We start from the raw sequence: 14132 nt of genomic DNA, 5'->3' as shown, positions 1-14132 counted from the left end.
CAGCCTTGGTGTACTCCTTGTCCAATTTTGAATCAGTCTGTTATTCCAAGTTTGGTTATAACTGTTGCTTCTTGACCTGCATCCTGGTTTCTTAGGAGGCAGCTACAGTGGTCTGGTATTCCCATCTCTTGAAGAATTTTCCAGTTTCTTGTGATCCACACAGTCAAAGGTTTTAGCGTAGTCAATGAAGTAGAGGCAGATGTTTTTTTCTGGAGCTCACTTGCTTTCTCCATCACTGAACAAATGCTGGCAATTTGTTTTCCAGTTCCTCTCCCTCTTTAAAATCCAGCTTGTTCATCTAGAAGTTCTTGGTTCATGTACTATTAAAGCCTAGCTTGAAAGATTTTGAGCATTACCTTGTAAGCATGTGAAGTGAGCACAATTGTCCAGTAGTTTAAACATTCTTTGGCATTGCTCTTCTTTGGGATTGGAGTAAAAATTGACCTCTTCCACTCCTGTAGCCAGCCAATGCTGGATTTTTCAAATTTGTTGCGATACTGAGTGCAGCGCTCTAACACCATCATCGTCAGCTTTTAGGATTTGTAGGCAGGTCCACTGGAATTCTGGTATCTCCAGAATGTTTTGTTCATAGTGATGCTTCCTAAGGCCCACTTGACTCATACTCCAAGATATCTGGCTCTAGGTGAGTGATCACACCATAACGGTTATCCAGGACACTAAGACCTTTTTTGTATAGCTCTGTGTATTCTTGCCACCTCTTCTTAATTTCTTCTGCTTCTCTTAGGCCCTTATTGTTTCCGTCCCTTATCGTGCCGATCCTTGCATGAAATGTTCCCTTGGTATCTCCAATTTTCTTGAAAAACTCTCTAGTCTTTCCCATTCGATTGTTTTCCCCTATTTCTTTGCACTGTTCATTTAAGAAGGCCTTTTATCTCTCCCTGCTATTCTCTGGAACTCTGCATTCAGTTGGGTATATCTTTCCCTTTCTCCCTTGCCTTTGATTTTCTTCTTTCGTCAGCTATTTGTAAAGCCTCCTCAGAAAACCAATTTGCCTTCCTGCATTTCTTTTTCTTTGGGATAGTTCTGGTCACCACCTCCTGTACAGTATTACAAACCTCTGTCCACAGTTCTTCAGGCACTTGGTCTATCAGAACTAATCCCTTGAATCTATTCATCACCTCCACTGTACAACCATAAAGGGATTTGATTTAGGTCATACCCGGCCTAGTGGTTTTCCCTACTTTCTTCCATTTAAGCCTGAATTTTTCAATAAAGAGCATGTGTTCCAAACCACAGTCAGCTCCAGGTCTGAGGTATACTTGATTTGCAATACTAAATTATTTTCAGATGTAAAACACAGTGGTTCAAAATTTTTATATACTCCACGTATACTTAGTATAAGGGTCGTGACCTGCTCCCACTGCAGACGGTCAGCTCCACAAACGCCACCAAAGGTCTAGGAGCAAAGACACACACCACAGTCAAGGTGGTGTATGGTCCACAGGGCCACTCCTAACTGGACCTGAAGCTCAGCACTATTGTGGCATCATCGAAACCCCCGATCCGCTGGCCTGTCATCCTCACAGAGAACAAAGAGGGAAGGCGCCCATTTCCTGCTCACTCGGCTGGGAGGGGGACGTTTGGCAGTACAAGAGGCAGGACAATAGCTACCTGTGTGCGACGCCTCCAGGGAAACGTCCATCCACACCCTGGTCGGCACTCCTGTTGCCAACCAACAAAGATCAACTGACCAAAGGGACAGTCCACGTGTTAACAGGCGATCTGGCTGAGTCTCTGAAGACAGTGGGCAAGAAGCCCCATCTGTGTTTGGAGCCATCAGCTGGACCCCATCAAGAAGGCGAGATCTCCCCAACATCTACATCATTCATGGTCCCGGAGGTACTGTCAATGAGGGCAAAGGCTCCCAGACAAAGACACAGTGTGACCAGATATGTTTGCCTGAGGCTCTGATGCCAGACTACACGCCACCGAGATTAATCAGACGTCCAGCCAGACCGTTTTCAGCAGAGAAAACTGCTAGAAGCCCCTATCTGCTCCCTTCCCCAGCTGGCTCCCACACCCACTGCCTGCCACTTGGCTGGGAGATAGTGGTTGGGTTTATCTGGGCGCAGTTACTACTTGTTACACATTAAACAATGAAGATTAGAAGTGGTTACATAACGCCACCGCCCCACAGCTAACGTCCACAGAAGGCATGGGATCCCGACTCTGGGGATGGTCAGAGAGCAGTCCAGGATCCCGGTTCCAAGAGCTCGCACCCCCAGAGCCCCTCTGCTGCCAGAAGCCACAGCTAGGAGCCTGCGCTGCTGACCACCAGGGCCTGGGCAGGTGACCTGGGCTGGCCCTCCCGGCTAGGGAGTGGACCAGAGCAGAGACCACCGTGGGCTGGCCCCGGCGCTTCCTGGTGTCAGCCCACTACAGGCTGTGCTAGAGCCACCGCGTGATCGCTGCATGCTGGCAGGCAGGGCGCAGGCACCACGGGGCAGGGCGCAGCGTGGGGTCCACGCAGGGTGCGTGCAACTCCGCCCCTAATCAGGAGCCTTCTGAACAGAAAACCAGATCCTGGGGTCTTTGGCGCCCCTGTGCTGTGCTTTGTCACTCAGTCAGGTCCGACTCTTTAAGACCCCATGGACTGCAGTCGGCCTGCTCCTCTGTCCATGGGGATTCTTCAGGCAAGAATACTGGAGTGGGTTGCCATGCCTATCATCAGAGGATCTTCCCAACCAAGGGATCGAACCCAGGTCTCCCCCACTGCAGGCATTCTTTACCCCTAGACACCCCTAGATACAGCCAATCTGCTCTAACTCGGAGAAAGAAGCCTGGAAGGCATCCCAGCGAGAGTGGGTACCACCCTGCCTCATAGACCGGCTGGACAGGACTCACTCCATCATTCCACATGTGCTCACAGAGCCCTAGAGCAGACCCCTGGCCTGCTGTCCTAGGCACACTCCTCTGCTTCAGGGGGAGGGCACTTCTAAGGAACTGCAGAGCACAGCCGGCCAAGGAGCACCGTGAGATCCAGGACCACGCGCCACGCGACAATGAACGCTCCACGACCTTGCAGCCCTGGATCCCGGGTTCTCAAAGCTCTTCCAAACAACCCCTTCCTCCCTCCGTTATCCCATCTGCCTCCCTCTAGGCCACCTCCACCCCGATGGACAAGGACACACTGGCCACCGTCAGATGCCAAGTCCTCCTTACCCACCCTCAAAGCCCTGCAGAGCCCCACGTGTGGGGAAGTCCGAGACGCACCATGAGTCAGACACATGACTGGGCACCTCGACTCTCCTCACACCTCCGGGCCCATGTGACCACCACGGCCAGCCAGCTGCAGTTTCCCAGGGTCATACCAGCCCCCAAAATGTCAGAGCAAGGATAGCAGGGACAGGAAAGCCTATTTCTTGAAGTCACAAGTGTAAAGCTACTGGATGTCATGGAGAAAGCAGGGCTCTATTTTAAAATGATCGAGGGACTTCCCTGGTGGTCCCGTGGCTAAGATTCCAAGTTCCCAACGCAGGGGGCCCAGGTTCAATCCCTGGTCAGGGAACTAAATCCCTCATACCACAGCTAAGAGTTTGCAAGCCGCAACTGAAGATCCTGAGTGCCACAACAAACGAAGATCCCACGGGCCATTAAGACCCGGCGCAGCCAAACAAAGGACAGTTTAAACAAAAAAGATACAAAGAAAATAACACACTAATAACACACTACATGTGAGCAGGTCCTGTGCGAATCACCTCATATACATTCCACACATATAACCACACACACACAAACACAAACACAGCCCTGAAACAAAGGATGATGAGGGCCAAGAGTAAGCGACTTGCGGGAGGTGTCCAAGCAAGTGAGGATGCCAGTGCTCCCAGCAGAGCCCGTGGTACGAAGGGCTGGGAGCCGTCCGTGGCCCTTAGAACGCTAAACTCGGAAGCGGTGCCACGGCCACAGGTACGGGGAGCAGGGAGGCCCACTGGGGTGCCGTGTGCAGGTGTAGACAAGCCGCCAGCGTGCAGCTCCCGGGACAAGCAGTGAAGGAGGGGGTGAAGAGCGAGCAGAAATTCACCCCAGGAGGATGGGCTCCACTGTGATCAAGACTCTGTTCATTCACTATTTTAAAGTCATTCCAATGAAAGCTGGGGAGGCTGGTTCTGAGAGCAGAACCAGCAGGGGGCCAACCTCAAGTGCAGGACCACGAGCCCTCCTCCCAGCCTGCACCGGTCACCACAGCTTGGAGGTAGAGACACTGGGGAGGGAACCAAGGCATAGGATCCAACCCTGAGAATCCAGAAGAAATCAACGTGCACAGGGATGGCCTGGCCACGGTCCCAGAGACAGTCCCTTTCCTCTGGGGTCCGGACCTCAGGCCGGCCTGCCACTCCTCGAGGTGGTGGCTCAGGTGTGCCGGCCCACCCGCCCCCTGCTCCCACCCTGGATGCGAGCTCCTGGACCTGATCACACGCGCCCTGCAGCCTCGGGAGCAGAAACGGAGGGCCTCCAGGGGGGATCTTTTAAAAGGCATAAAGCTGGGGGCGGGGCAGGGGGCTCACTCACAAATGTGAGAGCAGAATATCCAGCCAGGAGAGGAGATGGAGACCCAGGCGCCACAAACGCCAAGCATCAGGAACAAGGAAGCAAGAGGGGGCCCACAGGAAGTGCAGGGCTCAGTCTGATCCTCAAGGCCCCACTCTCACTACAGGCACGTGGGTTCCTCTCCTGAACCAGTAACAGGGCTCCTGGTACCACTCTGAGCACAGCTGCTGATGCCAAACAGCTGATAGCCCCAGTCTACCCCTGTCCTCCTAGTCACGGTGGAGAAGAGGCTTCTTCAGACAGTCTGGCTGCCAAGGAGAAGAGACCCCATACAAGGGCCCCAGGATCTCCCCACACAATGAGGGCAACCAAACGGCCATACCCCGAGGCCCACCATCCGCCTCCCAGTAACATCGTTGAACATGGGTGGCACAGCAGGGCCCAGACATTGAAGCAAAGCCTTGAGCCCTAAAGACGAAAGTCATGCAGAACGGGTCGGACAGCACCCTTCAGCCTCACCTGCCTGGGCCCCTGTGTGGCCGCTGCTGGAGGGAACACTGTGGGTGCGGGCAAGGCAAGCCCAAGGCCAAGGGCCACGTGCCATGTGGCCTGCACCAAGCACCCACAGCTCCGTGGAGGGAACGGGCAACAACCGACAGCTCTTCCTCTCCCCCACCACCTCCAGGACTGTCTGGAGATCACAACAGCGGACCATCAGCTTCTCTCAGTGGCCCAGGTGGCCAGCTGGGGGCCAGCCTCAGGGCCCACCCTCCCTCCCCTCACAATGCCTCCGTCAGTAAGGAAAGAAAGTGCAGTCGCTCAGTCATGTCCGACTCTTTGAGACCCCATGGACTGTAGCCCACTAGGCTCCTCCGCTCATGGGATTCTCCAGGCAAGAGTACTGGAGTGGGTTGCCATTTCCTCCTCCAGGGGATCTTTCTGACCCAGGGATCAAACCTGGGTCTACTGCGTTGCAGATTCTTTACCCTCTGAGCCACAGATAAGTTCTTGCTTGTCATAAACTCTGCTTTCTGGGTAAGCCAAAAGTGCAGAAAAAGAAATAATGTAAAAATCGGAGAGAAGAGAAACTATGGAAGAAATCACCTCCCCCCGCCCTTCAAAAAAGGAAGTATATCCAAAAAGAGGTTTAAGAAAGTCGTGCATCCGTGATGCGAGACAGCAGTGCGCCATGAAAGCAGGGGCGGTGGTTCGGGGCAGTGATGCTCCAGGGCAGGCCCACTGCCTGTAACACACTCCCCGGGGGCACAGCTGGTAAAGAACCCGCCTGCAGTGCAGGAGGCCTGGGTTCCGTCCCTGGGTCGGGAAGATCCCCTGGAGAAGGGAAAGGCTACCCACTCCAGAAGTCTGGCCTGCAGAATACGCATGGAGAGAGGACCTTTCGAGCCACAGTCCATGGGGTGGCACAGAGTCAGACACGGTGGAGCGCTTTCATTCACTGGTGGGGGATGTTGACAGTGGGGAGATTTGGGGGCAGTGGAGACAAGCAGTGTAAATAGTAAATCTCCATATTTTCTGCTCAATTTTGCAGTAACTGTAAAACTGGCCCAAAAAGTAAAGTCTAAAAAAGTAAAAATAATCAAAAAGGAAATAAAGAGGTCCTTAGAAATTAACAATGAAAACAAAAATTTAAAATCCAGTTAAAAGCCACGTTGATATACTCTACAACTTAGAAGAACTCAACAAAATAAAAGATAGAGAACCAGTCCAGCAGCTAACCATCAAATAAAAGTGATTCTAGGAAGAAAGAAGAGAAGATTGGGGGAGGGGAAAGAAATTAAAGAACTAATTTAAAACATGGTCCCCAAAGATCTGAGTCTCCAGCTTGAAGGAGCCGACACTGAAAAGGGAAGGGTACAATAAGGACATTTTTGGACAAGCAAGGTCTCAAAAATTTGCATGCATCTCTTCTTTGGAAGCTATTATGAAATGCTCTCCATCAAACTGTGGGAAGAAACCACGAAACAGGAATCACGAGAGCCAAGAGAACAAAGGGCCCGCCCGGGACCAAGGAGGAGATGGGGATCAAGCTGAGCAGGGAGGCTGGAGGGCAGCCAGGCCCCTGGGGACAAAAGGCACACGAGAGGCTGTTTCCCAGAGACACAACTGGCTGGATACCTAGAGGTGTCCAAGAGAATATTTGCACACCTGTGTCGGCTTGGAGTGGGGGTTGGGATAGGGAGCGGTGAGTACATAAACTACCAAGCAAAGGCAAATACAACTCCAGGAGAAAACAAGACGTCCTGGAAGACAGAGAAAGTGATCCCAGCACACGTGGCTGGACCACGGGCAGCCTTTAGGGCTGTCCCCACAGCAGCCGCAGGGCGTGCTGGTCCAGCCGCTCTCGCCAGAGACGACGGGAGACAGGACGTACAGGTCAGGATGCAGATGAGACAGAGGTCCACTCCTCACCTTCCAAGAAGGAAAGTAAAAGAATCCTACACGAAGCTGAGCTTTGGGCGGGTGGGGGAGAAAGACAGGTGGTAAGGAACTGCGATACATTATTAAACATCTGCTTAGAAATACAGAGATGAATACAGAAAACGTTGATAAGCCTGGTTACTTCTGGGGAACTGACTCTTCAAACTACATACATGTACTGCTCTGATTAAAAAAAAGACTAACCTTCAAAAGTCTGCCCGAGGTATTGAGGGATTAGAAAGCTACTGACCCTTTAAATGGACACAACTTGTGTGGGAAGGCCAGGCCAGGAGAGGGGAAGACTGGGCCCCAGCTGGGAAGAGAAGGACACGACACAGGCCAGGGGCGTCCACCGCGGCCCTGCAGGCCCCGGGATGAGGCCAGGTCTGCAGTTAGGTAATGACCCAACCAGGGAGCGAGAAGCCACCCTGACTTACCCCTCCTCCACTGGGAGATGCTGAGAGGTCTCACGCATTCCTTCATCTATAGAAACACGCAGGGTCCCATGAAACCTACACAGTTCTTCAGAGGAACCCAACAGCATTTTGGAACAAGAAACCTGGAGGCTTTGGGGTGACACACCCACAATCTGCGCTGGTCCATACAGGAATCAGCCAGCTCAACCTCCCAGCCAACAGGAAGATTCCCCAGGTAGGGTCCCACATGTCATGCAGGCATCACCCTCAGGCCTGACGAGACCTCCTATGCACACGATGTGCTCAGCTGCTTCAGTCATGCTCGCCTCTTTGCGACCCCATGGACTGTAGCCCACCAGGCTCCTCCGTCCATGGGATTCTCCAGGCAAGAATACTGGAGAGGGTTACCATTTCCTCCTCCAAGGGATCTTCCCGACACAGGGATGGAACCTGTCTCCTGTGCCTCCTGCATCGGCAGACAGGTTCTTTACCACTGAGCCCCCCAGGAAGCCTGTGTGTGTGATGCTACCGTACAAACCCCTGAATGGAAATGCTCCTTAGTTTGTAGCAGCCTTTTGGTCAAGATGAGTTTCTTGGAGCAGAAAATCCTAAGATTATTACTGATACGGGATATAATTAAAGTCTTCATATTAGAGTGTGTTCACAACTCATAAAAGACGGGAAGAAAACACTCCCAGGGATGAAAGTTTCCCAAAAAAATAAACTAAAAGCCCAGCAGGTGGGAGAAGTGAGTACTCGCAGGGTCTCTCCCCTCCAACAAGCATCTCAAATTTGATCCAGGTGGCTGGGGGTCCCTTGCTGTTGGCAGCCACGTGACAGGGGGTCTCCAGGTACCTTCTAGGTTCTCTCTTGCAGAGTGAGACAACAGTAAGCTCGCAGCCAGGGCCAGACAGGCAGGCCGCCGGGCAGTGCCAGGGGCAGTGCGCAGACAGCTGAAGATCCCAGCCACCCAATGCAGTTTCAGTTGCAGTGACGGTGAAGAGGGCAAAAACACAGAAAACTCTTTCCAGGCCACGTGCTTTCTGAGCCTGTGCTACCCGGCGAGACTGCGGCTGTTGGTACCTGGGCCCGCTGACCTGGCTCCAAGATCCAGCCAGACTTCTGGGGGATGGAGGTTGCCAACAGCACCGCCCCAGACACGGTGCAGGAGGCACTTGGAGGCACGGGCAGCCCATCAGGATGTGCAGCTCATGTGCATTTCAGTCCCAGCTGGGATAGGTGTCTCTGCAGACTCCAGACACCGAGCACCCTGGGGTCCTAAAGACAGAGGCCACCAGGCCCCGTGTACCTGCGCCCAGCAGTCTCCATGCAGGCGTCCAGCATCACAGCGTGTCTGAGCCTGTGTATCTCAGCCACTGCAAATGTCTTGTTCCTGGGCACAAAGAACCAATTTTTGACGTCTGTCCCTCCCCATGGTCTGGTTCAAGTGGGCTGTGGCCAGGCGAGGTCTCCATCCCACCGTCTACCTCTGCTCACAGCATCCTACCCATGGGCTGCTCTGAGGCCAGGAGAGGCTTCTCGCTCACAGCGACTGGTGCTGAAGGCAGAATCCAGCCAGTGACACAAGGTTTTGTACAGCTAATGGATCCAGAGACAAAAATACAAACAAAGTAGTCTTCTTTCTAATTAATAGAGAGAGACCTCGTAAATTAACAAAGAAGCATTACCCAGCATGCAAGCTGTTCTAAGCCAGGCTTAGGGTCACAGACGCAGCATCTCTGAGCTCTCACCATGTACCAAGGTGCACACGACCCCAGAGGCACCCCACCTTCCCTGCAGGTCGGCACCCCTGTGACTCTCGTTTCACCAATGAGCTAGTAAAAGCTAGCTCAATGAGCTCACCCAGCTGCTTAAAGAAGACCAGGAGTCCTGCTGAGGCAGAGTGCCCAGTGGAGTCATCAGTACCATCCACCCACTTGGGCAAAAGCAGAAAAGAGCAACATGGTGGCAAAGGAGATGCTAAAACACACAGTCCAACCTGGCAGAGGGAGCCCAAATGAGAAACCCCTCAAAGCAGGGGTCTGAACAATCAAGGAAATCACGCCCCAAGCCAGATGTCAAGTCACTGGTGGAAAAACGAGCAATATTCAAGTTTTCCCAGTCGCACCCAGTCATGACCCACTAACTTCATCCTATGCATCTGGGCAGGGATTCTAAAGCAAGACTATGACTTAAGTTATTTCTACCTCAACATCCACCCCTTTCCCAGATGAACAAAAGAGCACTCAAGCAGCCCAGGCTCCGTTTATTCTCAAGCCCACCTCTCCCACTAGAGGAGCAAAAAGGGGTATCTCCTCGGAGTTGTTTTATCCCCAAAGCAGAAAGTCATGAGCACTCATTTCTAACTCTGGGGTGATTTTTGATGGCTTTTTTTGGTCTCAAAACCAGTCGTCCCATTTTTCCTTATGTTATTACAGAAAAGCCATCAGACTGGTGATTTTAAGCATTACCTGTTCTCATCCCCTTACAGTCAACAAGACACGATCATGAGGAGCACGGACACCAAACAGAGAAGGTGGGAGAACAGACAGCTCCCCAGAAACGTGCCATGAAGTATTAACACAATGTAAAAGCCAGCCAGCGCCTGAACGGATGCGATCAGTTTTACACCCGTTGGTACAAAGACCTTGTTGACGGTTCCCAGGTCCCCAAAGCACTCATTTGCCCACCAAGTCACTTGTCTGTTCTAACATCTTCCTTAATTTCCCAAACACCCAGTTAAGCAAAAGATAAAGACAGGTGAAATAAAGTCTCAACAAGCAGAAAAAGTTTTAGTGAAATTATGAACATATGACTGACTACATACATGAAAAGCAAAACAAATGTTTTCTCTTTATAGATCCACATGATTCCACGTTGGTTTGACAGCATGAGAAACTGACAAAGGCATCACACCCCAAGCCGTGAACACACACACTTCCTCCCACGAAGCAGGACAGAACTCGCTACAGTCAGTGTCAGAGTTCCGACAGGCGGACCAGCCCACCACCACGCGTGGCTCTTTTCACCAGCGGTTAAGAGTTGGACCGAATTCCAAGGAAATAAGTTCCTTAAACTATGTCATCTTGAAACTTTTATCAGCTATACCAACCTAGAATTTCTAAAGCTGTAAGAGGAAGGTAAAGGCACAGCGGATGTCTTTGTTCATGCAGGAGCTTGGTTTCTATACATTGTCAAGACTTAGAACAGCCTCATCATCCAAATCAAAAGTTCAAGAGTCTGGCTTTGTTCCCCTCTCCTGTTTTGAGGCTCAGTGGCCACAGAGATGGTCACTGTGACTGGGCCAGGGCTGTCCAGGTTCCGATCCTGGCAGCTACCACGCTACAAGCCCTGGCATGAATCTGCCCAGCTCCAGGTTCCTAGTCCACAATGAAAGGCATTTTGCCCAGTCCAAAAGCTACACACACCACAGGCAATACCCTCTAGATGATTTTAGCGGGGCACAGCTTTTATTAAAACACAGTTCTTATTACAGTAAACATAACCACCATATCAGACTCATGACTCTGTGGTATCAAAATTTCCTTCCAAAACAAATTCGTATCTAAGCACAAAAAGTGAGCGGAGAAAAGAAAACACTGATAATAGCCTAGTGATAGGGCAGGTATCCAGGAGCCACGGGAATGGGAACAGAGTCTGCCGGTTCTCCGGGTGTCTGACCAGCCCAGGGACGCTCCTAGGCCATTTCTCTTTCAGATGCACAGAAGCATGAACCACAGACAACTGGGAAAAAACAAACAAAAAAAAGAACCCAAAGCTTAGGATCTGGTGACAGCTTTGGCATTTGCCAGCCATGTGATCGGACATGCATTTGTTAACCTCCTGAGCCTGGGTTTGTGCGTGTCTGATTCTTTGCCACCCCACGGACTAGCCCACCTCCTTGGTCCATGGGATTCTCTAGGCAAGAATACAGGACTGGGCTGCCATTTCCTACTCCAAGGGATCTTCCTGAATCAGGGGCCAAACCTGAGTCTCTTATATCCATCTCCTGCATTACTTGGTGGGTTCTTTACCACTAGCGCCACCTGAAAGCCCAAGCCTCAATTTCCAAACCTGTAAAATGGGGAGCAGGAGGCTGCAGAGGATTAAAAGTAATCAGGCTTTGAACGTGTGCCATAGACAGTGAAATGCCACACAAGTATCCCTTGCTGCACTTCTCAGTTACTTCTCAGTTGCTGGGTGTGTGACTGTCCTCAAATTCCCTCCCCGAGACCTGGGGGTTGGCCTGTGTGGCCATCTCTTTCAAATGTTTCCAGTAAAACTCAAATATTATATGCAATAATCCTAGAATTCTGATTCTTAACCGGAAAACCTAGTCATCTAGAATCATTCCTGGAAACACTTCGGTTTCAGAGCTTTTTTCCTAACAAAATACTTAACCTAAAAGACACCACCATCGCCAGAAGTCAGAACTTCTTTTGCCACAGAAACCTAGAACCTATCTATTTTTCCTCCTGGAAAGAACGAAGGAATCAGCGAGTCAACTCATGAAAAACGTCCGACTTGGTGCTGTAAACCCTAGTCAACGCCTGTTGCTGTGTTAACATGTGTTCTTAGTAAAACTGAGAGAAACGTTAGAGAAAGCACCACTTTGGAAACTCGGGGGCTCCGAACCGCTGAATCAGCATTTCCAGAAACAAAGTGTTCTGGGTTAGGCCTTGTAAACAGCAGCAAAGAGCAAGTTGTGCAACAACGCGTGTTTACTCACTAGCGCTACTTGTTTGGGTCTTTTCTCCGCATCTCTTGAATGAAGCTGGGGACAACATTTGCAAGAAAGCTTTCTCTCCAACGAATGCATCAGAAAGATCCGGGCCCGGGCAAAGTCACCTGTGGCTCCCCTACGTGACCCACCGTCTCACCGAGGCAAATGACAGAAAGTTGGCGTGTCTTCCAACCCCAAGACAAGAAAAACACAATAAAAAGTAGAGAATGTCTCATTTCCATAACGCACATGCTCCAGGGCCGTCCTCAGGCAGGCGCGGGGAGAGGCGATCCGGAGGCCGAGAGTTGCATCAGAATCGCCTTCGGAGAACCGCACGGCTCTTATCACGTTTCCCCGGCTGGCGGGCCGCTAACCCGCGAACCCTCGACTTGGGGTTAGGCCCCGGGGGAGGGGAAACGGGTCGCCAGCAGAACCAAAGGGAAAGATCCCAGGATCTGGCTCGCTCCAGCTCCTGAGGGTCCGGCCCCACCGCGCGAGCACGGGCGCACCGGGGGCTGCAGGGGCGCGCGGCGCCCACCCTCCAGGCGATCCGGGAGCGCGGCCTTGGCCCCGACCGCCCGGCGGCGCAGCCCCCACCCCGGCCCGGCCAGTGAGCCGCCGGCGTCGGACAGGAGGGCTCCAGAGGGCGCCGCCCGGGCTCCCCGGCTCCGCGGGGTCGCCGACGCCGAGCGCCGCGCCCGGTCCCCGCCCTCGCGCGCCGCAGCCCCCGGCCCGAGGCGACGCCCTTCCGCCCGCCGCGCCCCCGCGGCGCCCGGCGTCCCCGGCCCGGGCGGCCCGCGCGCAGACAATGACGCCGGGACTGCAGCCCGCCCGCCCGCCGGCCACAAAGTAACTTGGCGCCTCGCTCGCCGCCCAACTCCCTACCTGCCACGGCGCCGTTCGCTGCCGCCTCCGCCTGGCCGCCCGCGACCCTCGGCGCGGCCGGGGCGGCGCGGGTCCCGCGGGGCAAGGGCGGCGCGCAGGGCGGTCCCGACCCCCGCGTGCCGCCGCCCGGGGACCGCGCGCAAACTTTGGCTCCGCGGCTTCCGAGCGCCCGCCCGCCGCGGCGCGCCGCTCGCGCTCCTTCCTGCCGCCTCCCGGCCTCCCCACCCCCTCGATGGGCTTTAAACCCGCCCGGCCCCGCCCGCCGCCGCCGCCGCCGCCGCCGCCTCCGCCTCCGCCGCCTCCGCCTCCTCCCCCGGTCGCTTTTCCTGCTCCTCCTCCCGCCGCCGCCGCTGCTGCCACCGCAGCCCGGACCGCTCGGGGCCGCCAGCGCGGGCAGGGCCGCGGCCTGGGCGCAGGGCGGGTCGCGGAGGGAGCTCGGGGAGCCGGCGGGGTGCGGCGCCGGGCGCGGGGCCGGGCGCTCCCGCAGGTCGCTGCTGCCGGGGGCTGGCACGGGGGACTGGAAGCCGGCAGCTGGGCGTGGGCGCCCGGACCCCTGGTCCCGCTCTTGGGACTCCCGGACGTAGAACCGCGACCACCCAGCCTGGAGCGCCCTCGAAACACACATCAGACCTCTCCTGGAAGGCAATTTGCAAGCGAATTCTTTGAAACTCAAGTTGAAACTGTGCGGCCCCATTCCCCGTCCCGGGCGCAGCGGGAAGACTGGACGGAGAAGCCTGAGGAGCGGCCGCTGCACTGGCTGTGCCTTGGGCGGCGGTCCCGCGTGGGACCGGGGAACCTGGGCTTCAGCGTCCGCCCGCCGCTGGCGGAGTCTGGAGCCTTGACCCCTCGTAGCCACAGTTTCCCTATCTGCGTACCCGCCCCGGAGCGCGCGTGGAGTGGGAGGCCCTGTTTATTTTCTGTATACCAACAGGCCTCAAAGTCCTTATCTTTGCAATAGGCTAATAAGCCCGCCTACGAGTAATGTCCTGAGGGTTAAATGAGATGTTAACTTGTAACATAAAGCGAAAGGTAAGAAGGAACCCCTATGTTCATCGACACCGTTGTAATTAACATGATTATTAATATTTCTATCAAATCAAAATTATAATACAAATAGGATAATAACAATAATTATGTCTTTTTCTGGGATTTGATAT

The 14132-nt window shown here is 53.7% G+C and overlaps 1 protein-coding gene across 7 annotated transcripts in view; it reads right to left on the bottom strand.

Annotated features, from left to right (window-relative positions):
- GRB10 (growth factor receptor bound protein 10) overlaps positions 1–13254 on the bottom strand; it is a 209306-nt gene extending 196052 nt beyond the window's left edge. Inside the window, exon 1 of one of the 7 annotated variants that reach the window (XM_069587312.1) lies at positions 12976–13254. The gene's annotated coding sequence lies outside the window, so the exon portion shown is untranslated. Of the gene's footprint in view, positions 1–12096; positions 12798–12975 lie in introns of those variants that run through there. The other 6 variants (XM_069587318.1, XM_069587315.1, XM_069587314.1 and 3 more) reach the window with 6 other exon arrangements.
- Positions 13255–14132: the final 878 nt, after the last annotated feature.

This window comes from Ovis canadensis, chromosome 4, assembly GCF_042477335.2.
Source record: "Ovis canadensis isolate MfBH-ARS-UI-01 breed Bighorn chromosome 4, ARS-UI_OviCan_v2, whole genome shotgun sequence".
Taxonomy (NCBI): Eukaryota; Metazoa; Chordata; class Mammalia; order Artiodactyla; family Bovidae; genus Ovis; species Ovis canadensis.
This window is presented reverse-complemented; position numbering and strand designations above follow the sequence as displayed.